General features: G+C 29.2%; 1 long non-coding RNA gene across 1 annotated transcript in view; it reads left to right on the top strand.

Annotated features, from left to right (window-relative positions):
* The window catches only part of LOC115034094, a 67951-nt gene extending 46142 nt beyond the window's left edge, over positions 1-21809 (top strand). Inside the window, exon 2 of the long non-coding RNA XR_003839488.1 lies at positions 21231-21809. This is a non-coding gene — a long non-coding RNA (uncharacterized LOC115034094). The remainder of the gene's footprint in view (positions 1-21230) is intronic.
* Positions 21810-22946: the final 1137 nt, after the last annotated feature.

Raw genomic sequence — 22946 nt, 5'->3', positions numbered from 1 at the left:
AAAAAAATATATTAAATAATAATATGCAAAAAAAAAAAAACATTTTTCAAAAAAATTTATTTAGAACCTTTTCATTCTGAGACGACAAAATGTCAACACTGAATATTATATAAAAATTAATGTTTCTTTGTTTTCCATATATTATACGTGTAATGTATGTATTTTATGTCATTAATTGTTGCTTTGTTTAGTCATTGGTCGCTATTCATAATACAATATATACGTGATTTATTGTTTGATTTAAATTACACATCTAGGTAATTGTATACACCCTATTGTACATCGAAACATTTTTTTATGCGTGTCAAGTAGCGTATAACTTAGATTGTAAAACAAGTATGTGTAAACAAAAAAATATGCAAGTATATTAATTAAGGTACAATTCTTTAATTTTATAAATGATAATGGACTCAATTTCGATTTTTCGTATAACACACTTTTTTTTTTTTTAATTCAATAGCAATAAAAATTTAAGTTTTTACATTTTCTTGTTTTCGTGTGTAATATGTAAAATATTTTCTTTCAAATGAATAATTCTGTAAATCATGTCATATAGAGGACTATAACGTAGTAAATTGCATAAAAAAAATTAGACTACCTACCTATATTGTATTATACTTGTTTAAAATGGAATTCAACTTATGCATAAACGTTGCACTATATCACCTGCATGGCTTAAAATAATTATTAATGTTGTTTTTTTCTGCCTTTAACTTTCCTTTTATGAACTTTTCACGGCAAACTTCGATTTCAGCAGGTCGAGTGTTACCTGGTATTTTATTGGTTACCGACCCATAATATCACATTAGCCGACCGAGTATAGTGTTTTCCGGTAAGACATCGGCTTTTGCAGAAAAATCGTTTGTTGTTTGTGTATCGATGAACTTTCAGGTTTAACGTTGTTCATTTCCAGGCTAGTGATGACTTTTTTTGATCGTGCGATGAACTTTACACTGCAAACGTCTATTTTCGTTGGCCACTCAACTACTTTGCACGGAAAACGTTGACTGTCGTTGGTCGTTCGACAAACTTTCTTTTTAACTTCAACATATATGGTTCACAATGCAGGTAAAAGGACTAATTAAGGAATATTATGTAAAAAAAAAAACTGAAACTAATTCAGCAGAAGAGTTAAAACTTAGTGGTTAAAAAGTAGACCTTAAATATTTTATCAGTAACGTAATAGTTTATCAACAACTTTTAAATTTTAACTTTTCATTTTTGTATCAACACCCAAGGCCTGGTCATTATAGTTTAATATTGGCGGGATGATTTTCGCTTTTAATTTTAAAACGGTGATTTTTCAAAATTTGTTTGATTTTATAAGCATCGCATTTAAAATATTATGTTGAATGCAAAAATGTATCTTGCAAATTGTTTAAACCGATATTCCTTATGTGAAATACATAAAACGCGTAAGACCCCGTAAATTAAATTTACATTAGACTTTGAAGTGTGCCAGGTTATATGAATTCTCAATATTCTACACTTTAGTGATTTTCTCATTAAATATGAAACCCTCAGTTTTTATTAGTATAATATATATTATTTCCTAGAAGGGAATAAAATTCCGTAACATTACGATGTCCTGGGCGAATATCATAATATTTTAACTTATTTTAAAATATTGTAGAATGTGCACGTATAGTATAATGTTATTAATAATGAAACCGGTATCATACCAATTATTATAAATTCCTTTCGTCGTTTAATATTACATTAATAACAATCTTGATGCAGTTTAAAGGAGATAGGAATGATTTTTAACGTTATTTGCAGTAATTCAATTTAGACGAAAGGTTCTAAAACGTTTTGAATTGAATATACATAATATAGGTAAAACAATATACATAATGCCACTTTATTTTAAAAAACTACTTTCATTTTTTAAATTAATTTATAGTTTTATAATTTTATTTTAAATTGTTACAAGAATCATAAAAATAAAGATACATTTTTAATTTTAAGTATAATTGTGTGAGTAAATTTTAAGATGGTGACCGTATACTATCATAATATGTATACAAGCGTATTATAAACTGAGTGTTTAAATTTTTAAAAACTATTGATAGCTATATGAAAATTATTATAATATGTAACTGGTAAATTTGAAAAAAAAAAAACGGGTAAGTGATTGACGCTCAGCTTTACAGTAGATTACAAGTGGGTAACTGTAATGGAAGGTGTTAAAATTGTATTAAATTATACAATATTAGTTATTACCATTGTATACAAAAAACGATTCTGAGCGAAGATAGTCTGTCAGCCCTGGGTATTTTACAATATAATATTATACCATTATTAATACGGTAGTCGGTAAGTTGAATTAATATTATTTGCATATTATCATGTTCGAATATAATAATACACTTTAAAAGTTTCAAGAGCATAATATTTTTAAATAACAACAAAAAAATGAAATCGTTATTCTTAATTTTAATATGTAATTTCGTCAAAATTTGAACAAATAACTATAATATAAAAACGTTTTACAACGTTTATATATTTTTTATTTGGTTACAGAATGAACTACTTACGTGAAAGTTTGTTTTACATTTACAATCCTTAACTATAAAATGTAACATTTAATAAATGTTTAACTGGAAAATGATTTATAAATTTTAAATTTGATAAATTTCATCGAAATATGAACTTTAAACGCTTATAAATAAAAATCTTGCCCACATATTTTTAATATTTTTAAACAGCTTTTATTGTGCGGGAAAACTTGTTTTCCACCTTTGACATAAAATAAAAAAAAACTAATAATAGTAAAAAATGTCATATTCCTATAAAGTATAAATAGCCCAACATGAGTCAAATATTTCAAAAATTTTATGGCGTAGAGAAAATTCTAATATAAACATTCAGTGAAAATGTCATGTTTAATAAAATTAATTTCATGATCTACGGTAATTTTTTTTAGAGTTACATTATAAAACAAAGTCGATTTTGTGTATAAATTCCCGATGTTCCTTAATTTTTTTTCCTCGGCATTTTACATTTTGCATCCTCGAATGCACCAAATAGATTCACTTTCCCACCAGAAAAGATACAGAAGTTGAAAATCGAAGCATTATTTTGACTACTCATAGTGATACAGATACACAAAAATAAAAAAATAAAAAAACACAACATTATAAAATCAATACATTCATCGCTCCGCTTAGAATCTAAAATATGAAATCATAAAGTAATGAACCAAAAAATATATATAAAAGAGAATAATGTAGTCCAGAAGCGCTTCGTGATATGGTTATGTTTTTATTTTTAACGATCAGCTAAACTTTTTTCTTCTCTATTTGTTGACAATCCTTACATACTGTAAGGAGCAAAAAATGTAATGATGAAACTTTTTCGCATAAATCTATGAAAAAAGGATAAACCCATATTAACAACACTTTACATGACTAAACTGTTTTTAAGTTTAGTTGACGTTATACTGTCGTTAAATTACAGTGGCCTCGATTTATTTCATGGCAGCGCTGCGTAGGAAATTTCTAAAAAAATATTATAATAATTGCATTAATTACAATTATTTCATATCTAATCGATAATAAAACGTTATTTTTCTAACGTATCGTCTTCGTAAACATTTTCCTGTGAATTTTTTATGTAAAAACGATATTATGAACACAGAAACACAAAAATACACTATAAATACCTGACTATAATAATTATATTTTAATACTGTAATTGTACTCTAGGGCTTAAGGCCTATAATATAATACTATTCAATACATCAAAGTATAAGTATTATAGTAGTACCTTAGAAATCTATTTATAAGCTTGGATTATAATATTGATTTATTTCCCTTATGTAAACAACCACGTCATATCTATTAATATTACAGGTCATGTTATACACTAGTGTATTATGTGGTCATAATATGGGTCATACTGCAATTATGAATTTTAAGGGTCCGTGCATCATTGAGTTATATCGATTATAATAATATTATATTGTAATAAATATATAATATAATTATTATTATTACTGTTATATACCACGCATCAAATCTGAGCTCTTTGTAAACCTTTCTCAGGTCTCGTTGGGACCACCGGTTGCAAACTTATAAAGCGTTTATAAAGTAATTATTTCCTGTGGCGTGGTGCTTAGGTCGGACTTCCGAATTTCACATGGCTATGATTTTATAGACATTTGAAAACATTTTAAGTTTTAGTTGGCCCACAAATTAATTTACAATTACCGTTATGTATAATCGTTCGTTCGAACCGTATTCATTATACTTACGTATATTGTTAACAAACTGAACGATGCGTGAAATAGTTACTGTCTTGCTGATTTAACAATAAGTTAATTTCTGCAATATAGTCTTACAAATGTAGTTGTTAACAAATACATAATTCAGAAAACATCATACATATTGCGCTATTGTAACTATTCCCACATACGTATCTCTTCTAAATTCAACTTTATATTGTACTCTGTCGACGGCGACTAGCCACGATTTTTAGTACCTGATTTCCACTGAATGGAAAGTGGAAATGTTTGATACGAGATAAAATTACCAGAACACAAAAGACGAGACTTTCGAAAAACACTTCTTTATAATATCCTTATTGTTGCGTGTTTAAACATATGAAACGTTTCGGATGTTTATGTCCTGCACTTCTCCGCAAAGAATTCAACTCATCATTATATTGCTGTGGTATATTATTTGATTTTAATAATATTTTTTTAGCTTAATAGCCGTAGTACCGTAGTAGCCAATACATAAAATATACAAAATAAAATGGGAATTGGGATAAGACGTTGTCGTACGTTCGAACTGTGTCGTATATTATGTTATACGACACAGTTCGAACATAGGAAAGAAGCATACAAATAAATGGCCAAATAGAGAAGGCACTACTCATTTAAATTTTAAGTATTCAAATAAAAAGAGGGCGTCACTCTCTTATGTGACAGATATGGGGGGCGCATAATTTTCTCAAGCAAATAAGGACCAAGTTGGAGTTATCCTCTGTCAGTAGTCGTGTGGTCCTTGGTTCTTGGACAGGTTCCCGAGCGGCTAGTGGACGGCGATGGATACTGGATGACCTTGTGGTAACAACTGACCTTATCATAACAATAAAATATATAAATGGCGCGTTTTTTTTTACGTAATATTATGTATGTTATATACATTAATGATATATACCAAATTGTTGTGTTCTTTCAAATTATCACATAATATAATATCTCTACCGCTAACTTTTTATGGCTCCGACAGTAACGATGTATGATGTTGAAGAATAAAAGGGGTTTCTCGTATTACCTTTTTTAATTTCATGCATCATATTCATGCTCTTTCAATCATGCGCTAAACTAATTGCAGGATTGCAACCAACCTAACTGATGAATTGATATTAATGTAAACTGATATCATCAATAGCTGTTTGAAATGAAATCGTGTTTACAATGATCACATATTATTATGTTCACAATCAAATTTCATTGTGTATACCAAATAATAATAATAATAATATGCATAGTGGAAAAATTGTCCATTGCCTAGGAATTATGTACTTACATTTAAATTACAAAAAAATAACTAAAATCGTTATTTTTCGTCAAAATATCCAATTTTGTATAACACTTGGCGAACAAAAAAACCATAATATAAAATACAGATTTATAATTAATCAATTGAATCAGTTATCACCTCGATTCAATCAAAACAATAACCAACATCAACGTCACACGTACCAAATAGAACATTTTCGTTTACCAGTTTGAGTAGTGTGCAGTTAGTTTTGATATTGGAGTAAATTCTACTATCAAACTTTTAGGTAAAAGCATTATCTGTGTTCTCGCGTAGATTTATTACGATATTTCAATTTTTAAATTAGTTATGAGAATTTTTAAATATTAATATTTTACATACCTACTCACAGCTTACTTACAATTTAAAACATCGTTAATAACCTACGGCGAAAACAAATAATGTTCTTACCTAGAAGTTTGATAGTATAGAATTCACTCCAATGTCAAAACTAACAGCCCACTATAATTGACAATTGTGAACGAATATTTTCTATGTCGTACCACACGTCATGCAGGTATGCGTCCTCTTAAATAAAAAACAAAAAATGTTTTTTTTTTTTATATAATGTTTTTATTTATTATTAAGTTATTTATTCTTATAAACCAACAGTAAAACATTTTAAATCCCATTGGCCTTTAACGCCACAGCCACTGGTCGTAAAAAAAAAAAAAACGATCCTGCGTGGTCACATCATGGGTTGTTATACAGATAAATATCAAAATGATTTCCACGTGAGAAATTGTTTCGGCCTTTAGATTCACGCAGCTTTTAACACCGACTACGACTTAACCGTCGTAAATACTCGTAATAATCATTACTGTGACAGAGTGTTATATTTCTCTCTCTCTCTCTCTCACACACACACACACTCACTCACGAAACATACAGCGAGTAATATTATTCTGGGCCGTTTTTACGTAATAATGACAGCACATTTATGCGATCCGATTTGTGTCGTTTAATAATAATATAGTAAATTGCGGAATGGCAAATGAAAACGGTAGTTTATTATAATATTGAACGGGTATATCGTATATAGTGGTTTGGATCGGGATAGGTCGTTTTTTTAGTTTTCCCGATGGTTGAATGTATAAAAAAGAATGCGATTGAAAAACGGTGAAATTTACGGTGCACGCAACCATTTTATTTGTTCCTCGTCCTAGGGACTAAGCCGGGAACTCTGCTCGGAATCGTTACCCGAATGCGACGATTTATAATCGATTTCGGACGTATATAGTAATAACATAAGACCAACTTATGACTTCCATGAGAATATCTGCGACCAATTTAAGCACATAATTTATATCACGGTTTGTCCGGAATATGCTTAGGTTCGCGAAATTCTCAACAACCACCCGACGTCAATAGGAGAATAATTTAAAAGCCTTTTTCGATGACGTTGTCTCTGAGTTATCGTCACTGAAAATAATGTAACTTGAAAAAAAAATAAACAAAAATTGTAAAAAATGGTTGGCGCGCATAACTATTAAGACCTGCAGTCGGAACCGATCTCAATAACGTCATCAGTTTAAGTGCGATATAAAATTAAGCATTGTCCATAAACCTCATTAATTTTGAATTTTCTGGACTACCATAATACCATAGCACATAATATTGTTATGTGTTTTCGAAACCACCACTGTTTTCAGCAAAAAAAAAATCAGCGGAAAAAATTTAAATTTTATACGAGGAGTATATTTATTTATAAGTTAGATATATTAAATTAACGGATTTGGTTTCTAATTTTTTTCTTTCTCTTCTTTCCACTTAGTTTGCTCAAAATCCCATATATTATCCACATTTTCCCTTTAACACCATTTTTTCATCGTATACATCAGATGAAATGAAAACTATAGTCCACCAGTTAAATTACTAATCAAACTGCAATTAGTAGCTTATGTTAAAAAAAAATATAAACTATAATATAATATACCTAAATTAATAAATATCTCTTTACGAATAAATATACTAAATATCAATATCCAATAACTATAAAACCCTCATTGATGAAAATGTCCACAATATTAATAATATATCAATATTATATCACTAGTTTTATATTCTTATTGTTTCATTACAGTTGTGTTTGTATTCATAATTTTTATATCAAAAAAAAACTGACTTAAATATATATTTTTATTTGACAAAAATAATACATATTATTTTCATCGATTTTATTTTACTTACCTATAGTTTGTAGCCTTAGAAAATGTTAAATCAAAAATAACTTAAAAACGGGGAGGTTTCGGGTATCAATTCAGGTAGTCCGGATAATACATAAATACCGTACGGTTAGTGCCACAATTTGTGAACTTATAGGACTTAAATGTATATATCAAGGCTTTGGATCTCACCGTACACTATCTAAAAAAAAAATGAATACCAAACAAACAAATATAAATTTATCACGTTTTAGAAAAATTGTGTATTTTGAAAAGAGTTTTGTGAAACTTTTTTTTTTTTTTGTGAAACTTTATTATTAAATATAATATATCATTGGAATACATTTGCAGTGGTGTACCTAGGGGAGGTCGTTTAACCACCTCTACCAATTCCATAATCCTGGCTACGCCACTGCACATTTGAAAACGAACTTACAACGTCAGTAGAAACACGCTTCCCAAGACAAATACAAACAATAACTGTCGACAAACTTATACATTATGCCTATATAGTAAGTATCTTATATTGGTTCACTTGCTTTGCAAAACGCATCACACCGAACTTCATTGTGTGGCTCGTGAAGTTATTGTATAAATAGGTACCAAATGTTAACGAACGCGATGGTTATTCCTACAAGATGAATATAATATTAAGAACCTACATCTTTGCGCTATTGTAGCTTAAAATAAAATACTCAATTTAAAATTCTTTATAATTATCAATGTTAGCGTCAAAATGTTCAACAATAATAAAATCTCGTTGTATACGAGTACCATAAGTTGTATTCAAAATTTGAAGTATATTATAAATATATTATTATAATAAATATATTTAATATCTATCACTACAATAATATTATGACTTTAAGATGTTAATAATAAAACTTTGCCTATGAAGTAGAAATAAAAAAAATATGTCTAGTGACTGGCACTACAATAATAAAATTATAATAATAAATATAAGTACAAAAATGATGGCTTTGCCTTTGGCGGCACTTGTCAGTTGTCACAATGAATATAAAATGAAATATGAGCCTTTGGTGGCTTGATAATAATAACAGGTAAGGTTTTCTTCCGTCGACGCAATACTGAAATTGGACCATTGTTGATTATTTATGTCATATTAAACAGAACTATACAGACATAAGTTGAAACCTCCACAGTAAATGATATATAATATATATATAATATTTCTAAGAGTTTTAATAGGTGAATACTGAATAGGGCTGCTGGAAAAAAATGATGAGAGGAAAACCTAGAATATTTGATTTTTAGGTGTTTGTGAATCTGAACATGAATATTTAAGTATGTATCACTTATGCAAGTGAAAACTACAAAAGAAACTGGACATTTGAATCTGGATTCTTCAAATAGAAAGAGAAATGAAACGTCAGTACGATCGACCACTGAAGCATCAGCGGGTTCATGACCGAGTCTACCCCAATGGATTTTGCTACCTACAGCGGAGTAGTAACAACACGAGTTGGTGAAATTTTCCCATATGAGACAAAAATTGTTAACCGATAATGATGTGGTTTGTTCCAGAAACAGTGAAGCTCAAAAAGTACTATCGCCGATTGTTTTTAAAAATAATAATAAAATATACTTACGATATGATAACGGATTAAGACAAGTAAAATAATAATAAGCCCAGTCGAAATTGAGACAAAAATCGTTAACCGATAATGATGTGGTTTGTTCCAGAAACAGTGAAGCTCAAAAAGTACTATCGCCGATTTTTTTTTAAAAATAATAATAAAATATACTTACGATATGATAACGGATTAAGACAAGTAAAATAATAATAAGCCCAGTCGAAATCGTTTAAATCAAAAACATTTTTAAAAATCTTGAAGTCCAACTTGCGAATAATATTACCGAATACAAAAAATTGGTTTGGAACTACTTCAGCAAAGCAAATTTTGGACAATCCAAGTATGATCAATGTCTTGTTGAAAGCCGGTGCTTAATTGCGTCCATTCACCATTCCCCTAACCCCTCCCTCCATTGCTTATGAAAAGTTTGAACTTTACGGGACTATTTAAAAACCTGTGTCTCTAAAGTACAATATGGATCTATTGTCCGAAATTCTGAATTCAATGATATTCTTTCATACCCCGAAAACAATAACATGTCGTCAGTATTTCAAATACATCCTCCACATCAATCTGACAGAAATGTAGGATCACCTAGTGACACCTATACATTTTTCTTGCATATATCTACCGTCTACGCCCTCAAAAATTGCTTGATCATCATTAATCAAAAATATTAAAATGTATATTTAAAATTAAAAAAAGGTAAAACAGGATAAAAAATACGGTATATTATAATTTATATTGGGATTATTATGGATTTGGAACGGAACAGAACGATAAAAATATCTAATAAATAAATGAATAATAAGTTAATACCTTTAGTCTAGGTTAAGAATAATAAATATCGATCAACTCAATTGGTAATTAAGAACCATATTTTAAAACCGTTTACAGTAACCAAACGGAAAAAAAAGTTAAAAACCCGTTCACAAAATCAAGGCCGAAACCGTTAAAATGTCAGTTTGAGCCCTGTATAAACTATATAACTGTATTTTAAGTTGTAATGTTGATGATTATATAGAGCATGAATATTTTCTAGTCAATAAAAAAGATACCTAGTGATAAACTTATCTCGACCATCCGAGACGAAGTTAATCATGTCAGAGTGAAATTCACTGGATGTAGCAAACATAATAGTATAGCTTTTTTAAAACACCGAAATAAAGAGTTATTCATGTCATTACTAAAACTTTTTTTTTAATTTTATATTAAACAGAATAAACTGTGCATATTCGACTAAATAACAAAGTAGAACAACCAGTGATTGGTTATTTACGAAACTATATTATATATATTATATAGTATAATATTGTAGTATTTAATCGAAGAAAAAATGTATAGTATTAACTTACGTATTCAGTCGTGAAAATATAAAATCTTTTAAATTGATATTTTTTTTTGTCTTTGAAGTACGATTGGGAGAAATGACATATAACAAAATAATGGGAAGAATTGAATTAAAAGCCTCTTCGACGAATAGGATTATCTGAAATCGTTTTACCTTACGTTTAAAATTATGGGTTTATCACTTCTATCACTGGATTGTCTTCTTCCTCAATCCTCTCAGTATATTGTTGTTAATTTATTGTATGGGTTAGGTTAGGTGCATTATAGTTTATTTGATTTACTTATTATGGAGGAGCAACGAAAGGTTGTAAATATTATTATTAAGCAAAAAGCTTAAAACATTATAACTATAAGATGCCTCATACATTTTTCTAATAAAAATAAAAATAACCAAAGCTTGATAATGTAATACAAAATTGTTCCATAAGTTATTTTTACTAAACATTTTAAAACAAAAATTAGCGTAAAACAACATTAATTTTTTATGAGCGTTTGAAGTTAAAATTATGACAAAATTACTAATTCACTCATAAAATAACGATTTCTCATCTAATAATTTATTATTTAATTGTAAAAACTTGAATCATTCCACCATGATTTTCTAAGCACAATGGAGTTTTAAAAATATTAAACATCAGGCATTTTAATTTTAATTTTTATTAATGTTGATACAAATGTTTATGCTGGTCAAACAAGTTTCCTCATCAGTAATTCTTATTCACAGAATTCTAAAAGTATCAAAATTCATCATAATAATATAATTGCACACAATTTTATTTTAAGGCATTCAAATTTCGATCAAATTGTGTTTAAATAGTATTTAAACAAATTAAAGAAACTATTTAAACGTAAAATAACAATTTTAATTATTTTGTTGTAATCAAACAAATATTTTTGGTAGACACTCGTTACTTTTTGTGCCTACAAAAATAGCTTTATTTTATTATAATATAATACTTTACACAACTAATTTTTCAAACATATTTAAATTAAGTTTAAGTTATTTATTTAACACGAATCTGTGCGTGTATATTTATGTATATTATGTATAAATATGTAGGTATACTTGATATGCTGTAGCATATTGTCACCAGGTTGAATGAGTTGCACTGCTGGGAGTTAGACACAAATTAATTGAACAATCACAATTTTCTAAGAGTTGTCATTTTTCAACGAAGTGCGCGGGATCAGCTAGTAATATATATATATATACATCATTAACAGAAAAATACATTTACTAATATCAATATAAGTGAACCTATAATCAAATATCCTCAGAGAGATTGACTGACAGTCTGTCTTCGTTCAGTATCGTTTTCCATAGTGTTTAAAGATTTATCATTTAATTCAAATTTAAATCATCCATTATAGTAACCTATTCCATGACGATGTACTCCCGAGTCCCGACACATGCAACTATTATATATTTATAGTTTATACTATAGCATATAGTGACTGCCATGATTTAACTGAGTTTTTTTTAAATCATTCTTTAATTTGTTATTTTTTTAAACTTGATTATATTATTCTGGAAGGTTATTATGCGCTTATATATAACATACATAATATTATGTATATTATATTATTTATAGGAGTATCATAAATATGAAAAATAATGTTAGGCTTATATCAAGGCTGTTAATTAGTTAATTTTATATTAACTTTTTAACTTTACTAGTTACTTTTGGCTTTTCATTAACTTAACTGTTAATTTACTAAATTTATTTTATAATTAACGTGAAATTTTTCATTTCAAGAAGTAAGTTAGGTTAATTTATTTTGATTTTAATTTTATTATATTTCACTATTTTAGTCTATTTTGTTTTCATGTCAAAAAATATTTACAGTAAATTGTTTAAAGTAAAAAATGTTTATCATTCGAATCTAACTAGTATGGAAATACAGTATAAAGTATAAACATTATAGCCTATAATTTAGTTTGGGTTGGTCAAAATTAAGTAGTCCAGTGTTGCATAAACAAATAAACTTTTTTTTACCTAATAAAAAGTTAACAAAAAGCATGTATTAACTTTTAAATTAACTGAGTTAACCTATAGTTAAATTAACTTTTAACTTTTAACTTTTTGTTATTGGTGTCTATTAATTTAACTTAACTGAGTTAAAAAAAATCATTAATTTTCCGAGCCTTGGCTCATATAACATATATATGTATATCATAAAACAAAAAAAACATTTATAACTTGTTGAGATAATACACCTACCTACACATAATTTAGATTTGAAATCCATCATATTATATAGCACATGTGGAAAAACTGTTTCGGTAGTTAATAATTAAGATTTATGGAGTATTTAAAATCTACACCCCTGTTGTCATTTGACATAATATTTTAAAAGTGATGATAAATTATGTGCAAATTTCAAAACGATTTTATCTGAAGTTAATTTACTAATAAATTAATTACATTATGGCAATGTCATCGAGAAGTAATAAAAACTGAAACAGCTTAAATCCTTTTAAGTATAAATTTCCTTAAAAAAAAATAATAAGCACGCAGTTTATATAACTTTTATCAAAACGTTTGGCCATAGTTCAAACTCTTTCAGATAAAATAAAATAAAACGAGAAGACCGCGCAGTGCCAAATAATTGTATAACATCAATCGGTCATATTGTAATATCCGTGAAAGATGTATTTTTCAACAGCCATATAAATTAATGCCATATAAATTGGAATTAATTCGCGCGATACTTTGATCAATCTTCTATGAATCTACAATATCAATTTTGTAGATGATATAATCTTATATAATATATAATGTTTTTATATTATAAAAATCTCGTGTCACAATGTTTGTCCGGAATGAACTCCGAAACTAATGGACCGATCATGATGACATTTTTTACATCGTATGTACTTCGGTCAAACTTAAAAGATAGGATAGTTTTCATCGTGAGAATAGCAACCCCGGTAGGTGCTAGAACGGGAATTTTGTGATTTCAGATCGAAATTTTTGTTTTTAAATGGTTGCCATGAGTGACGTCGTATGAAATAATTCGTTCTATAAATTTCAATACAGAATTATAGTGAACATTTAAGTCATTGCAAAAAACAAACTATAAATAGACATAATCTTCGGCGCCTTTGGAGTTGGATTTTTTTTTTTTATTAAAAGCGCGTAAGTATACATATTATTATATTCTATTTCCTAATTTAAATTAGACAAACAATGTACATTTGTGGTTTGGACTTGGAAAATCCATGTTTTTCCCATGGACAGCTATATGTTGCATGCTCACGTGTGGGGAAGCCATTAAATCTATTTATATTGGCAAAAGACAGGTTAACCAAAAATATTGTGCACCAATTAGTCCTTAGTTAAATTTAAATTATAAAAATAGTTTAAAATGTACATAATTTATAAAATTATATTTGTTTATGATATCAATAAAGAACTTTGTAATTTACGCATTCATTGCAGACTATGTTCTATCCTTAATCCTGTGGGTTATTAGTGACATTATATGAATATTAATTTGACATACTCAATAGTTAACTATACACTATGATCTCCGAAACCACTAATAAAATACAAATAAAAAAAAATGTTCTAATACATAATAACAATAATACATGGCCTACGAAAATGCAAAAAAAACAAACTAATACGCGGGAACGCCGTGTCGGGACAGCTAGTTATTCATAGTTTTTACGCATTTTGTAAAACATTTTTCAAATTCCACTTTTAGAACAAATCAACTACATGAAATAATATTATACTTATGGATATTATAAAAATAATTCTGAATATTATTCATTAGCCGTTCGTTTTTTTTTTTTTAAGTAAACTAATTTATCACGCAAAGTCATTTTAAAGTTTAAAAGTCTTTAAGACTTTTATTAGAAATATTTAAAGCACATTACAACGGTTTTCGGCAAAGTCCACGATAGCTTTAGTATATGAAACTGTGGTAAATACATAAATCATACTAATAGCACGGTAGTAAATTATACTAACTTCCGGTGATTATTTTAACGTGAATCACTCAATATTACTGAAAATGTAAATGGCTATTGTGTTTCTATTTTGTCATAATGACGTACGTTATTTAATAGTATACATGAGTGATGTAATGTAATATTAATTCAATGCTTTACCCACGTATTTGTTCACTCCATCTATTGCGTAGTTTCGCGTTCGTGTGACATAACCGTAATACTAATACGACTAGTATAAGATACGTGATATTGTGGTAAAATAGAGTGACCAATGTTCGTTTTTGATATGTACCGCAACATCGGACGAACTGTCATTCCCGAAAATGACACGCGGAAAAGGTGTATAGATAGTGTAACTGAAATCTTAAAGTTATAGTTACGTAATTCGATGTGATATCTATGAGCACTGCTGAATTTACACACGTCATTTAAATTTCAACCAGAGCCGTTTTTAATTACCGGTGACACGTCTTACTTTGACAGAGAATTTCTACTTCTTAGTAACTTCTATACAACTATTGCAATAATATATGATACAATAGTAAAACGTTGAAGTACATATTTATTTGATTTTTTCCCCACGACATTTGTTGCACTCTTACGCACGTTGAAACTATAAGTCTATTCACAATCGATCATATTATTGTTATTACAATGATTGTTTATATTTTAATAAAATACCAATTGTTTCATAAAAAATAAATTTGTAAAATAAAAATTTAAAGTCCGACATGCCACGTGCAGCGTATAACTTATCAACAACGAAATAAGTGATAAATAAATATACATAAATTATGATGGTATTAAAACGGTTTTATATCTACGGATACTTGAATTTTCACTGAAAAATAATATAACTTTAACTATCTGTAAGAACTAAGAGCGAGTATCCATGGATTTCAAACTGTTTTAACCAGTTTTAACCCCATCATGATATACATAAACATAATAAATGGATCAATGATATACATATTGATAAATTATTGTGTTTTTTTTTATACTCTGCAATTTCTAAGGCTACCAGGAATTTACATATTATATTATATATTTAGCAATCACAATGGAAAGTAGTCCTTAGTACCCGGAGTGTACGGAAACTAATTTGTCGCTAAAAAAAATGAATACTCGTAAATAAAATGTCTTGTTATGTAATTGTTATTAATATTAATTAAGTGTAATGCATTAATTTAAAATTAATAAACGACGGCGCGCTGTTTATGTAATGCTTAAGCAGTTCCAGCGGCGTCGTAAATGCCACAAAAAAAAATTATAAATTTATCTAGAAATGTTTTATTTTAATCGTATTCATTTTTCATAAATAATATTAATTTTATTTTTACTAAAACTGTTCTATCAGAACATTATCCAATTAGTACATAATATTACTATATTACCGTATGGATCTATTAACTATTATTTACTTTATGTTCTTGTAGGTAAAGAAGTAAATTTGTTATTTAAATATAATAAAAATTAGTTTTATATAAAATATTATCTTGATAAAAGTTACATTATCTTAATCTAATCTAAATAAATGTAAAATGTATTTGTCTTTATCTGTATCTAGATACATTAATATAAAATTATCTGCATCTTATCTAGATGAAAATATGTTCTTATATAATAATTCTCAACGCTGATCATAGGTCCAAAGCCTTGTATACACCTATTGCTTTCTGTCTGGACTTAAACATTAACGTTACTATAAAGACGCTTATAAAAATATTTAATTATTCGACTGTGATATTAAAAACAAAATATGTGTTTAACTAACCATAATAATTATATATATAGTGGCTATCTAAAACACACGTTTTGACATTGTTGGCATATAATTTATTTTTGCTATTTTACATTGCAGGAATTACAATGATATGTACTTTGATTCACTTATAGTTATTGATGTAATCCGATTAGGAATTAAATGTCAAACTTTTAAGTCCTCATCAATTGTAATTATTTGAAATTAGTCTTTAACAGTGATGTTTGTTTGAGATCACCTAACTTTTGTATGTAATAAATGAAAATTAAATTTTGCACTTTAAAAATTAAATTATGAGTAGACCCCCCACTTACATTACGAGTGAGACTTGTGATAATCATTTGGTCACATAAGACAAAAGTGAGACATGTCAGTAAAGCATTTTATTCAACCGAACGAACTCAGTAGGAACAATGGGTTTTAACGATATTAACAACAACGGTTTTATTTTCGTAAGTTTTCTAAAATGATATTGGTCTGGACGAAACGGAGTGTAAAATGTCTCCCATTTAGATGTTACTAATGGAATCACACAAACATAATAAAAAAACCGTCGTATTATTTTATTCAGAATAGTACGCATGATGTATCATCTAGTAAAATTGTTTTTGTTTTTTTAAATTACAGTTCGTGTTGTTGGCATGTACCTAATCACACGTATAACATAAGTGCCGCGTAGTGCTTACCGTTCGTAGTGGATACATATTTGGTTTCAAGTATTAGACATTTAAATATTTGTTTTCGCTAATATAATAAACGAAGCATTTTGTGTATAGATTTTGTTGTATAATATGCATAGTTTTAAAACTTGACACGAAACAATTTTTAAGGATACCCTTACCGTACATTTGCATACCTACGCTATGTGTCGAAGTCAAGGTAATAAAGCTTTATAAACTTTAGTCCAACATGTGGCTTAATAAATTAATTAAATCATGATTTAAAAATGTTTAAAAAATAAAACATCTGTTCGCGGGATTTCGGCAAAATATACATTTACTACCATACACAGACGCACATAAGAGTTTATTTAAATTTAAAACACATACATATTCATATTTTATAAATATACTTTTCACTTGGAGACAAGTTAGATTTTTTAAAAGCTTATTAATTAATATAAAAAACAATTATGTTATTATTAATTATTAGCATGTCATAGTAATTAGTTGGGTATTCACTTTTTGTTTTGAAGTACCATTTAATACATACCAACAAAACAAAAAATAATGTATTACAATAATAAATAATAAATCATCTTAGAATCATTAATGTTTTGTTGGATAAGGTCGTAGGTATTAAAAACTATCATCAAAACCTCCCAGGTTATTTAAAATTTCAAATAGAGGTACTGTTTTAATGTTTTGAATAAAATATTTACTGACATTTAATACATATTAAATTATTATATTCGATTTTGCTAAAATATACATTTAATAATACTGCTGTTAGTTATTAATATTCATAACGGTGATTAATAATTTATTAAAAGTAACAAAACAAATTGCATATTTTTTAGTAACTATCTGTATTAGACATCATATAGACAGTAAAAAACCTCTGTTTGTTATTAAATTTTGTAATTAATCAGTAGGTTAAAATGTTTAATAACCATGGACAGTATGATTATTTTCAGTATGATATTGAGAATATCTATATTTAGATTTACCAAATTGAATTATAGACTATAGTGGACATAACACATATTTGTAATACTTCAAAAGACCCTTAGAAATTATTGAATTTTGTTTTTATTCAATCAATTCACTGGGTGATGATATTACTGGTTCAGAAATATAAAACGTACCTACCTTTAGGTATATATTAAGACGTGTACCAAGTGAAAAATGCCCCAAGACACGACGACCTATCTTGGGTTCCATGATAAATTAATTAATTTAATGATTCAATAATAATATGTAATGGACCAATCGTGGTCCACAAAACTGTGTTTAAAGGACCTGTAGCTCATTATTGATTCACCAAATGTTTAGTGATTGTTCGTAGAGTCCGGAATTAGTGTCATAAGGTGAAAATGTGTAGATTCGAGATCGAGACCCATTCAAGAGTTGTTTGTCTTAAATTCAAAAATCTAATTAATCCGTTAATTTGGGGTACATAATGTAAACTACTGAACAACTAATTCAAATTTTAGGACAATATACTCCGCAGATGATATACTATTATATTATTATTGTATTAAAATGAACTATAGGTAATTTAAAGTTAGTAGTTTCGAAGTAATAATTGTCCGACTATTAAAAGGTGAGAGTATATTATATACAAGTTTAAGTTTTGAAGGTTCCCAGTGGACTATTTCACAAGATTTATTGTAATTTTATACATTTATATTATTGATCACAAAACATTTTCAACGCGTCAACAAACTTGGCACAAACCGAGCTTTATGTAATAAAATTAAGTTTAAACATCGGTTATACCTATATATCATGTCTATACTTAATTGTTATACATTGGTGAGTTATAGATAAATGTACTTCTCGTAAAATGTAAAATTAAATTCAGTCATTTTGCACTCACGTCGGTACAATATTAATTATTTAAATATTTTATATTATTATACACTCATAAATTAAATTTTCATTAGGCCCGTGCACATGCGCACAGTGTTGATATCACAGTTAATATCTAGTGTTTGGAATCGTTTCGTTTGTCTGTACGGCAACAACACGGGTATAATAATAAATATGAGTAACAGGCAATTTTGATCGCGATAAAAACCGATTACCTACATCAGTACACGCACGTGGTTGGTACATACCACGTTCGCTGGTATTCGCGGGTCTTTGGGTTTAGGTATAAACAACACAGAAAAGCTTTTAGGCAAATTTGTGAATTCATTCACTTTGATCCATTCACGATGCCATAACACATGTGAATGTATACTTTTGGTTGGCGAGAAAAAAAAGAGTAAAAAGGGGTGATTTTCCCTGGAGCCATGGGTCATTTTCCCCGTATATTCCCGTGAAGTCATTTATGCTCGTGATGTCGTCCTGTGCAGTGTATATAGACGTATTACCTGTATAATAGCTGGTACCCTCATTTACATAAAATCGAGTTGCGAACGCTGCTGGCCGCAGTTGACGAGAATTAACTGATTTATACATAATACATATTTAATTACATAACATTAATGTAAGTGAACGCAAATTGACCAAACGGAATACAGATAACTATTATACATACAACGTAATTGTATTATCTTCAGAACAATAGATAACATAATAATATACATTTCAAGAATAATGCCGCCAACCTAAGAACAAAAAAATAATGCTCATTTTAAAAACTGAGTTATTTATTAAACACACTTTATGTCTTTACTATATACTTATACAATCTATTGGAGTACTACAGTAATATATTATAGCAAACTCACCTTATTTCTCGTTTATCTCGTCCGCATACTATATAGGTATTATAATATATTATATTGAATCGCTAAAACGATTTTTTCCCGCAGAAAAGTTCTGCGGAAGTCGAATAACCGTATGTTGAATATTATATTATACAGAGAGGGTGATCATAATAATTCATTGGTGAACGCATTGTTGTCACATACGTTTACCATTCGATAATTTATTGCCCACAATAATGTTATATTGTATCGCGCACGTCCTGAGATTTAATTGCCGAAGTCTGTGGGGTGAAATAAAAATTCACTTCATACTGCAGTAATAATAATGATTAACGGTGGTCATCGATGCAGATTTCCTTTTCTTTTTCTCTTTTTTCCCAAACCTGTCTCAAAAACGGCTGGTCGAATAAATATTTGCGACAGCGCGAGGAAAGTTTTAAACTTATAAAATCAAAAACGTTTTCATACAGGCCGCCCGCACTTTTAAACGTATTACGTGGCTGATGTGTCAGTAGTGCGGATATGGAAACAAAAAGCGTCGTTGAAATGTTATCTAATTAAATACGTGTTAAAAGTATAGGCTATAACAATACGGTATAAAGCTGCTTGTGTAAAGGTTCACGCCTGTACCGATCTGTAACTCGTATAATATTGTAAGCGCGGCAACTCATAATCGTTTTAAACATTTTCAAATATCACATACCATAATAGTATAATATGTGTTGTTATTGCTAGGTTTTTGTGATTATGTGAGCAGTATATTCTCAGGTAGACATTCTACTTGCAGTAGATCGTGGATCCCACGTGATGCTTACGCAAGTGTATAATTTAACACTAAAGTACCAAAAAATGCTAAAACATCGGCGCACCGAAACCGTGATTCGAACTCGATACATTCTGTACTATAATACACAGGCTTATCGCCTTAATAATAATAATGATTATTATTAAAACCAATTGCAACCATTTATTAACAAAAATAGTAATAATAATAATAATAATAATCTCACAATCCCTGTTTGAGAACATCCCGGGGTTGGACCTCTTATTTACCTTTTTCTGCGAAATGTAGCTTATCATCTTCCCCAAGGTCCAATCTATGTCTGTACTAAATTTCATCACAATTGTATGAACGACTTAGGAATGTATAAAGGACACAGTCATTCAGTCGCAAACATTGTATATTTGTATGTCTTTTATATATAGATAGAAAAGAGTGTATTACCAGACTATTAGACATGAATAATAATAAATACATATTAAATGATTTGAATGGACATAATATTTTGTAGAGACTATGATTATTGAATTGCTGTATAACCTTTGAAATATAGAATATTATATTATAATACGTCGCACCGTCTAAATTATGATTCAAGGATTTATTTGTAAATGAACGAATATTATCAAAAGTGATTTTTTTTTCATGACAATAAATATAAATTATTTATGCCATAATTCTGTTACAGATGCTTGGAAAACGACAGCGAGGATTTTCGTTTCAAAGCAACGCAACGTAGTCTGCGCGGTACATCCGAACGGAGGCGTGTTCTGCATAAATTGCGATGATGTTGTTGTAGCGATGATAAGTGAATAAAAATTTACCAGACTCGGGCTTAATGTTACAAACGTTGTTGAATTGTGGTACCGATGTTAATTGTATATAGGTGCACGACATTGTTAACATATACCTAACATAATTTATGCGTGCTGCAGCATCGGGACGTTCACAAAAAAAAAAACCACGAATCAGACGTTTCGTTAAATGTTTTTACCCTTCACCTTTTGCAACCATTTATAATAAACTGCAGAAGAGCGGACCGGACGTAGTTCGTCAAACGGCACAATAAATTGTTTGCGAATAAAATATAATTTATAAATGTAAGTGTAACTGAACACGGTGTGTAAATAAATGGTCGAAAAGCGATCGACCAAAAGGCGGACGGAGCGGCGGAAAGTTTTCGTTCCGTCAACAATGTGAGTACGACTGTACCGACACATATGTAACATTATGACACACTTCGATGGTCATCGAGAGGGGGGGGGGGGGAATAAAGAAAATAAAGAAAACAAAAAAACCTCACCAAAGTGGTTTTTGACGGCAAAAGATTACCCTACTACATACGACACTAGTAGCTGCTGGTTCTGCTCCTGACCGAAACTTTGTAATTTTTCCCACCCCTCTGCACGAGACTTGGTGAGCATGTGCGCGCGTATTTATATATGTGTGTGTGTGTGTGTGTGTGTGTGTGTGTGTGTGTGTGGGTGCGTATATATATATGAAAAACTTAAGTCGACAAACGTGACAATGATGACGGCAATAAAGGACGTGGCTCTTGAATTACACTCGACCGGGCTATTACGTCGTATATTTCTGGGGACCCGAAGCAGAGTTCGGGCGGTCCATGGCCACGCCGTACAATCCCAACAGTTTTTCCACCCTTTCTCCACCGCCACATTCTCCTCCACCACCTCCTCCTCATCCTCAAACGATGACGACGACCGCCAAACACTAATGAAACCTGGTACAATGATAATAACAAACTTTTCGGGCCCTCCAAGTTTTGGTATACTTTTCGACTGCGCGCTCGAAACGACGACGTCCTAACAGTAGAGCTGTACGTATACTCTCTCCCCCCCCCCCCACACACACACACGCACACACACATACACAAAAATATAGATGTACATACAGGGTTTAACAGAAAATAGCTGACGATTAATGTAATTGACTAAATATGTAATAAGTAATAATAACTATATAATATCTAAATTAGACAAATCGATAGTAATGAAAGTTATTACTTACGCAGTTTGTTAATAATTATATCTATCAGTTATTTCTATATATTTATATAATATGGACAGCGTGATCCATTTAAATGAATATACACTCATTATTTCGAGAAAATTTCAAATTTTTTTAAACTTTTTTAAATATTATTTTGACATTATTTTATGCCATCAAAAATCAATGATTATGAGAAAAAAATATGTTTCATACAATTTTTTATCGTCATCGTTTTCTTAAAAAATAAAGTTAGTTATGTATAATTTGATAGGTAAGTGTTTTAGTTTTGCATGAGCAGAGTAGTGGCCTATAATATGCGAGATAACCTAACCTACTCATGTGTCACTCCACTCCGCTCATCTAAACTTTAAAGACTCATGCTGCTCGGGCTGAT

This window comes from Acyrthosiphon pisum, chromosome A2 (assembly GCF_005508785.2).
Source record: "Acyrthosiphon pisum isolate AL4f chromosome A2, pea_aphid_22Mar2018_4r6ur, whole genome shotgun sequence".
NCBI classification, from domain to species: domain Eukaryota; kingdom Metazoa; phylum Arthropoda; class Insecta; order Hemiptera; family Aphididae; genus Acyrthosiphon; species Acyrthosiphon pisum.
The sequence above is the reverse complement of the archived record's forward strand: the minus strand, read 5'-3'. Positions and strand labels throughout refer to the sequence as shown.